The sequence below is a fragment of the Copadichromis virginalis genome, linkage group LG7, assembly GCF_057382275.1.
Source record: "Copadichromis virginalis isolate Kocher_CV1m ecotype Utaka linkage group LG7, C_Virginalis_male_GT1.1, whole genome shotgun sequence".
In the NCBI taxonomy this organism is placed as follows: Eukaryota; Metazoa; Chordata; class Actinopteri; order Cichliformes; family Cichlidae; genus Copadichromis; species Copadichromis virginalis.
The window spans coordinates 58,473,914-58,480,884 of NC_140624.1; the positions used below are offsets into that span (position 1 = coordinate 58,473,914).

Genomic DNA, 6,971 nt, shown 5'->3' on the forward strand with positions numbered 1-6,971 from the left:
TAAGAAAGTCAAATCTTCAAACCCTAAAGCAATCTTTGTTTCTTTCAATCATTCCAATATTTTTCATCTTCTGTTATATAATTGCAGATAACCAGGGCTTAGCTACTCTGATCTACAGGAATTTTGGGGGTGTGGATACCCATTTTCTTTTTTTCATAGGTGCGGAGCCTTTTTCTACAAAATTACGAATAAACTGCATTTTTTAAAATTACCTTTAACATAAATGTAGACTGACAAGTAACTCAACCTTTAACACAGTGATCAGTAGAGAAGAAAGAAAATAACCCATTTCAAAATTTCTAGTTCAGATCAAACTTATTGTTCTGATTAAGGAAACAGTAAATCTGGCCACATTATTGTCCCGATCCTCCAATTTTCCCTTTCCAATGTGACTAAATAAAATTCAACTTTTTTTTAAATAAAAGCAGTTGCACACCCAGATATTTCTTACAGTAAAAATCCTCCAACAACCTTTCAAAAGAATTTTTTTTGTCTTTCCTCAATTTTGAGACCAACTGAACCCACAAACCTGAAGCTGCAGACCCCAAACTAACCAAATTTAATGTTTCCTTAATCAGCACAGTAATTTTTAAGTCTTTATGTGTTATGTTTACTCACAGTTTTGATGCTTGCTTCTTCGACTTGACTCACGATTAGCTCTGCACCATCGCTCTGCTGTTTTCTCTCTCCTCATGCTTCTCCTTCATGCGTCCTGTCCTCAAATATAATCCAACCTGCCTCCTTGTTTCCTCCTTGACTTGTATTCGCAAAATTTCCAGTTAAATTAAGAGTAATCCAGAAAAGTTTTCCTGCTTCAAAAGCTCTTCCAGTTGCCTGTCTTCTTGTCCTCCTTCAAATGTGCAGTTTATGAATTTGTATTTATTTGACTTCATATTGCCATGACAACATAACACAGAGCATCATGGTAGATTAAAGCAGGTGGTTCTGTCCGCTACAGAAATGCTGATAAACTCAATTTATTTGAGTTGTCTTAACTTAGAAAAACTAAGTAAGATGGAAGTTTTTCTTCTCAGTGTGGAAGGATGAAAGATGTGTTTTGAAAATGCCACGTCACTACCGTCCTCCTCCCTAGCACGGATCAGTCCGCATGTTCATGGTGCCAGCATTTTTTATGGAATATGTTGAGCAAACCTAGAAAAGCGTCAGCTCAAGGGATTATTGTTGTCATTGCTGTGGATCTTTACCTGATACACTGACTTGGTGAGTAAATGTTTACTCTTATTCAAACTGATTTTGTGGCTTCTCTTAGTTTAGCACCAGGTTTATAATCGTGCTAGCTAGTTAGTGTTAGCCTAGCGTTGCTGCTGCGGCTGGGCTCATGTTACTTAAAAATTAACACCACAGCCTTAAAAACCTTATATAAAAATATGTCTGTGAAATTTTCTGTTGATTGTTTGAAATAAAAAAGTGAGATAAGAGCCCAGACAAAATTCTTCGGGGGTGTGAAAACAATAAGCCAAGAGTTAGCTGTGCTCGCGGACTCTTATCAAGCCTTGACCTCCCGGTCAGCTATCGCGCTGGTGGATAACAGAGCTCTCCGAAAACGTGGAAGCACTTTTGCAAATATGTGATATTTTGATAAATCAAGTAGATATTTGAGCATTACACAGCTACATTCTCCACTGAAAATATCTTAAAAGGTTATTTTGTGACCCAGAAAGGGTAATCTAGGGGAAAGGAGGATCGCATATGTCGGCCATGGTTGTCGGAGCCTGTGCGTACTTGTAAGCTCGCCAATGGCGGAGGAGCGCGGCTTATTGCTTTTTCTGGGTCACAAAATCAACTTTTAAGATATTTTCAGGCGAGAATGTAGCTGTCGAAAGTTCAAATATCTGCTCGATTTATCAAGACATCACATATTTGCAAAAATGCCCCGACGTTTTCTGAGATGTCCATTTTTTTCATGCTTTGTGGCACCTTGAACATCTGTGGCATCTATTAATGTCAAATCTAGCCTTTATTTAACAACATAAGCAAACTCTATGTTACAATGATTGCACAGCCATTAAGGATCAAATCGGTTTCTGAAAAATGTTCTGTTTTTTCTCCCTCTGCTTGCTTCTTACTGTCTTTGAGGCTCGGGACCAGCACTCCTGCTGTTGGACAGAAAGACATCAACTCAGTGGTAAGTATTTTGGTTTTCCAATATATTAGCAACTGTCAGTGACATTTATATTAATCAGGCTGAACTTTAATCATACTTTAGATCAGCCTGTTTTACTTATTGTTTTATTTGTTTTTTGGTTTGGGGAAGTTGTTTCTTTACTGATCTTTTCCTGTCTTCTGTTATTAGACTTGAGATATGACTGCACTAGGCTGTTGCTGGTGACTCCAGTTAATTCTACAAGACATGCTGTGTAAGTAAACAAACAACAACAGTTTGGTCTGCATTTCTTGAAAGATCACATCCCCCAAACTTAGTTTAGAGGGTCTACACTGAATATAGTGAAGTCTGCAAATTTTCTAACAGCAAAATTTGTTTTGTGCCCAAATCATTTTGCACATCATTAGAATGAAAGTTATTGGCCATGTTTGCATAGCCCTTTTTAAAATGATGCTTTCATGACATTATTGTGTGTCGGGTGGGGGTCAGGGCTATCCAGACTGACAATTGGGACATTGAATGTCACCTCTCCAGTGGGGAGGGAGCCTGAGATTGTCCAAATTGGAGTCTGTTTTATACCAAATGCAGAAAAAAATGTTTTAAGAAAGCAATTAAGTTCATGTTCCAAAAAATATGATTGTTTGCTTGCAGGACACCAGGAGAGATGAGTCCTCCGTCACAGATGGTGTGGTCAGTGAAGATGGTCGCCTGCAGGTTCAAGCTCATTGCATCTCCAACCCACATCCACTGCCACTGTACTTAAGGGAAGTTAAAGACTTTCTTCTGCACCTACATTTGGATCACCTCGATCCATGATAGTCATTCAGGCAGTAATGCCTGGACTGGAAACAAGCCATCCTTAAAACATTACAACATTCCAGCTCATGTGTTGGAATGCAAAACAAATGTGTTGTTTAAATTAGAGACTGCACTTGTGACAGAACAACACATATTTTTATTTTGATTATATAAGTAATGTAAGTACAAAACAAACTTGTGGTAGGCCTAAACTTATTTTCAGAATAATTACATCTGCGACCTTGTTTCATTGTAAGATTATAACAGTGATGGCAATATAATTGTTTGTTGTTCAGCAGAACAGTGTCCAGTATGTTGGCTGTTATACTTTGTTGTGTTTGAAAATAAAAGTTGGTCTGATTTTAACATCCTTACAAAAAGTGTTGTTAATTATTTTTAATCATATTCAGGTTACCACAAATTGTTTTTTCATTTAGTTGAACTTGAAATGTTTGTCAGTAAGTAAACAATTAGCACTGTACAGTCAGAAATATCAAGTTATTCTTAATACTGCAGACTTGCACTGTATAAGTTGTCCTAACAGGCATCTTAAGTAAGCTTTACTTAGTTTTTTTTGAGGCAATGAGTTTCCTTAATTTTTTTGAGTTCTGGGAACTAACAAGGCTTTACAGTGTACTCAAAATGAGTAAGTTGCCCTAACTTGGTCAACTTACGTAAACTTGATCCAATTTTCTTGAGTTCTGGGAACAAATGAGCTTGTACAGAGTACTCAAAATAAATACGTTGTCCTAATTTAGTCATTTTTAGCTAAGCTTTACTCAATTTTTTTGAGGCAACGAGTTTCCTCAATTATTTTGAGTTCTAACTAATTAGATTTTACAGTGTGTAAGAGCAGGAATTTAACTACAAACTCTCATAGTTCCCGTCAGTATCATTCATTCTGCTCTGCCTCAATGGTCACAGTGGCTAGTTTAAGTACGTTTGCCCCATAGAAATCCACTGATGTTCAGTGAGTCCCTTTGATACATGTTTAGACCTTCATAATTTTCAGGGTGCATGAGTGTTACATCTCCATCTCATCCTAAACATTTTACCAACATGTAAAAGGCATACGTCCACAAGATTTTGATTTTTTTAATTGAAACTTGTTTTATTCTGAATAAATGTGTGAGATAGCCCTCGGGCCTCTAAATCCACGTCCAGGTTTGGGTGACTACTTGGATTAGGGGAGTATTATTTAGAGCAATGTTTGTCACTTTGGTTAATTGCTAAACTCAGGCCGTTTTTGTTCAGTCTTTTTCTAACTGAGCTTTCACATTTAACATGCTAACTGAAGCCTGTAGAGTCTGAGCTGTAGCTCTTTTATTTTCTGTATTGTACAGTCTGACTTAGGGGTGGATTTGCTGGGATTGGTGACTGCGTTGCATGTTTTGAATAATCTTCTTCAGAGTAGACTTTTGGTGTAAGCTGATAGTGAATGAAAAAAGCTATAAAAAGCTGCTGTGGTTTTAATTTTCCAAGAGAGGTAATGCACATAATGCAGAGACGAGCGCACGGGGGATATCCAAATTCTAGGAAGGCAGCCTGCTGCTGTACACAGGCGGATTCTTCTCAGTCAGAGTTCTTAACAACTTGACTGTTTTCTCCAACCACACAAAGAGTGCTGTTTCCATTCTGGGAAGTCTACTCATTGGTGTAGGTAGTTCTTCAAATTATAAGTAGCTATATATGAGCAGCTATATTAGCTTTGACTTATCATATGTTAAATATTATACTTTCCTGGTTTAAAATTTATGATGGCTCAAAATTCAAACCTTACAAATTAAAACCCTGAATCATCACCACCTGTGTGAACTACAAGGGTGCCATCATTTTTCTTTTCAATCCATTAAGTACCACATTTTACACACTGAGCAAGAAAGGAAGTGAGCTCTTCATGGTGACCCCAGAAATGTTAATGTATCACTTTCTAGCATACTACTGACACTGCTCGACATCTTCTTTTCTTTTTTTTTTTGCCTGTCCCGTTTGGTTCTTTTGCCATCAGAATTATTGTGTAAAGACAAAGAAAGATGCCCAACAGATTTACTTTACCAAATGGACCATCCCAGCCTTGCCTTAATGATCTGTTTGATTCACCTTTGCTTTTATTGTTTATTTTGTTTTATTTTCACTTGCTAAACATGGGACAGATTTGACTGGGGGAAAGAAAACGGAGAAAGAAAGAGGGAAAGAAAAACAGCGGGGAAGAGGAACGTGATAAAGGACAAAAAAGAAAAACAAACAGACAAAAAAATACATATATCAATCACCTGGATCACCTGTCAGGAAAGAAAAAAGAGAAAACGAGCAAAAAAAAAGAGAGCAATATAATAAATAACATCATCGCGATGATCTATGTGAATATAACAGTAAATACTAAATATTGAATATTATTGTGCAGCACGTAAGATCGACAGCGCACAGTGTGCTTTGAGGTAGGAGCCAGAGTGACGGGGGGGGGGGTGTCACTGCTCGACATCTCACAGTACAGTATAAGAGTCCCGCCACAAGGAGACACTAAAGGCTTTCAAACCAACAGTTTCTACTTCCAAAGTGGCGCCAGCCGTCACCACTGATCATCATACTTATGTAACATAGACTGTGGATGCATGTTTAAGTTGATACATCACTTAAAGCCACCACTGTTCAGGCATCACATCTGTCCATTAGGTTTCCCTTTCATACTCAACATTTTTATCCCTGGGTACTAACTTTTTTGTTTTTGCTGACTGTTTATTTATTTGTTTGTTTGTCTAATGCTCTTGTTGCACTGCTAAATAGGCTGTAGCCAACATGATTTATAAAGGGATTATAAAATCTAAGAAATTACTGCATTATTTCACCTACTCTTATTAAACTCACTTTCCTAAAAACTGATTGCAGCTTCTACTTTGTGATGTCAATGTTATGTCTCTAAATTATTTCATATCATTCATGGGAGATATGCTTGACAAATGATAAGTTAACAAGTCACTGCTACCAGCCTAATCTATTCATTGGGGCGACCTGCGTGTTGTGTTGCATTGTCTGATTTGGTCATAGTGTGTAAACACCTCTAGAGGCCACTGTTGTATAGCTGCTGCAAACTGAACGTGCCCGTACCAGAGGTTATACTTAAAATGGCAGCTGCCAGGAAGTCTCTTTGGACATTTGTGTTCGCCCTTTACGAAATAGATATGTTGTATTACAAGGTACTAATGCACCCTTGCATTGGTAAAATAAATTCTACTAGAATAGCTGATACTCCCTTACAGAAGATTTATTTTGACCTTTCTAAAGCCTTCTTTAAAAATTAGAAAATAAAATGAAAACAGGCATATCAAAACAAGCCTACTAGAAATACTACTCTGCATTACATCCTAACACTTGGCTAAATCCTAATATGTAATTCTGGTTTAATAGTTTATTTCACTAAATGTGATTATGCACTGAAAAAAAACATGTTGGTTTAGATAATTCAATAGTGGACACTGGTTGCACACAGATGTTTTGCTTTGGCACGAACTTAAACTATTGAGGTGAATTAACACAAGTTATTCATATTCAATAAACCTGTGCAATTTGTGTTGATAAAATATGATTGAAACATGTTTTGGTGAAGTAATTTGAGCTCCTGGATATTTTAATCCTTCACAATTTTCACACTTTATTCCAACACTATTCAGTAACTTTTACCCAAATACTATTTGGTCACTGAAATACTATATGTTATCTTGTCTGTGAAGGTTCTCAGTCATCCAGGTCATCGTAGTCAAAGGAGCTTGCAACTTCTTTAAGTTACGTCTTCAAGTAACTTAAAGAAGTCCAGATGCTTTTCTTTGCAAGCTTCTTTGACTACATGTTATCTTCAAATTACATGTTGGTATTACATTCCAAATATTTTCCAGTGAAAGCCTTATAACAGATTGTATTGTTCTCTTCCAAGATTGTTGCCAGCATCCCCTAGTAACCTTTCAAAACAAAAACGCTAATATCACTGCAGTGACAGTAGGTAAACCAGGGGTCTCAAACTCACGGCTCAGGGGCCACCTGCGGCCCACGTCAC

The 6,971-nt window shown here is 37.2% G+C and overlaps 1 long non-coding RNA gene across 2 annotated transcripts; it reads left to right on the forward strand.

The window, feature by feature from the left end:
• Nucleotides 1-897: 897 nt before the first annotated feature.
• LOC146706321 (uncharacterized) lies at nt 898-3,297 on the forward strand. 2 transcript variants are annotated; one of them, XR_014921497.1, is made up of 4 exons: nt 898-1,221; nt 2,098-2,146; nt 2,315-2,378; nt 2,777-3,297. It is a non-coding gene; the product is annotated as an uncharacterized LOC146706321 (long non-coding RNA). The 2 variants fall into 2 exon arrangements; XR_014921496.1 differs by lacking the exon at nt 898-1,221 and having other exon boundaries at nt 1,611-2,146.
• Nucleotides 3,298-6,971: the final 3,674 nt, after the last annotated feature.